The sequence below is a fragment of the Penaeus chinensis genome, chromosome 13 (assembly GCF_019202785.1).
Source record: "Penaeus chinensis breed Huanghai No. 1 chromosome 13, ASM1920278v2, whole genome shotgun sequence".
Taxonomy (NCBI): domain Eukaryota; kingdom Metazoa; phylum Arthropoda; class Malacostraca; order Decapoda; family Penaeidae; genus Penaeus; species Penaeus chinensis.
The window spans coordinates 6,038,193-6,039,984 of record NC_061831.1 but is presented as its reverse complement, the minus strand read 5'-3'; the positions used below and the strand labels follow the sequence as shown (position 1 = coordinate 6,039,984).

Sequence of the window (1,792 nt, the reverse complement as noted above, 5' to 3'; positions counted from 1 at the left end):
CTTATGCGCCCTTCATATATGTTGATCAATTCAAAGAAATTGAAGATGTTAATATAATGGCATAATAACATAAGTGTCTCCTTTTTGCGGTTCTGACACACAAACACAAGGTAAGAAGATTATACATGTATTCATCGCTGCTATATTTTAGGCGAAATAATTGCTTCACGCATATGCACACGGGAGTATATTAATACACACGTGATATGCATACATACACAACCGCGTTAAAGCGTACTATAACACATGTAAACATAATAGTGGCAGTATTTGATGGGTGTTGAAAAGCGCTGTTTTTTCTTTCTTGCAGGTAACCATCTTAGAAATAAAACATTTGATAATCTCCACGTCGAAAATGGGTTTAGAAATGCTTTCTGTCATGTCAATTTCGTAAAAAGAAAAGTTCAAAATCTCATGGTGGGTATGGACACAATGTTTCCCCCCGCGCCTAATTTTACAATACGATAAAACAATAAGCATTTTCGAGATTCCAGATTAAATGAATTGACTAATCTATGCCTCCGGGCTCGTATTGAACTCGCGCAAGATAACATATGTCGCTGTACGAGAACCGGCTGCCGGTCGACCACAGTAAAGAAGTAGTTGGAGGGTGGAGAGGGGAGGAGGGGGGTTGAGAGGGGAGGAGGGGGGTGGAGAGGGGTGGAGGGGGGGTGGATGCAAGACCGAACGTAAGTTGGTTACCGAGGTTTAGTACATGAATATACTTTGTAAATGAATGATTAAGCACGAATCTATGGGTTTGAAAAAAAAAAAAAAAAAAAAAAAAAAAAAAAAACATCGATTTGTCTTATACCTGAAAGGATAAATAATAATAATAATAAATATACGGTGATTAGTTTCTTTCAATGTAAGTCTAATGATATTATGACAAATCAACTTAAAAGGTCAAACGAATATTGAAATCTATAACTCGCCTCTAATTCACACAGCCACTTCCAAATGAACGCAAAAACGTAAACAAAATCACAAACTACAAATCATGATCATAGCACAAATTCTTCTAATGGCAACTATTACCTCATACGAAAGACGGTCTCTCCCATGACGTTTGCGAATTTTTTCTGTTATATAATCGAACGAGAAAGTGAACAATAGGACGCACTTCCCGAGGTAACTAAAAATAGAACTTGCGAAGTCACGACTCACTACTATCGAAGCAGTGAACACGTGGCTCGACTCATTACAGTGAAGCATTAAACACATGGTTTGACTCATTATAGTGACGTATTGAAAACGTGATTCGACTCATTACAGTGAAGCAATGGACACGCGATTCGACTCATTACAATGAAGTAAGTAAAACGTGATTCGACTCAATACAGTGAAGCAATGGACACATTCGACTCAAAGCAGTAAAGCAACGAACACACGGTACAACTCCAATAGTGAAGCAATAAACGCTGACGGTTCAACTTAATACATTGAAGCAACGAACACACACGATTGGAATCGGATGCCAAAACTTTACCATGAAATTGATACGCGTTTTAATTATGTGGTGAGATTTTAAACACTTTACAGATGTACGATATAGGCCTATGTGCAATTGGCTTTCCAATCGGTGAGTCGCGATTGGAAAGGGGGGGGGGGAGGTAATTGCAATGCCATGCCCACTGTAATATAAATTTATTTATTGTATTTACACACAGATGGCTCTACAAGTGTTTAGTCACTAAGGAGTCAGTTATCAATCCTACCTGTCTGACCTGTTTACCTTTTCCTTGACTTTTGGAAGGGGTCTTATGTATTATTTCATTTGTCTTAAATGTTA

The 1,792-nt window shown here is 38.0% G+C and overlaps 1 protein-coding gene across 1 annotated transcript in view; it reads right to left on the bottom strand.

Annotated features, from left to right (window-relative positions):
* Nucleotides 1–1,163, bottom strand: part of LOC125031889 — a 20,538-nt gene extending 19,375 nt beyond the window's left edge. Inside the window, exon 1 of the mRNA XM_047622885.1 lies at nt 1,039–1,163. The gene's annotated coding sequence lies outside the window, so the exon portion shown is untranslated. The remainder of the gene's footprint in view (nt 1–1,038) is intronic.
* Nucleotides 1,164–1,792: the final 629 nt, after the last annotated feature.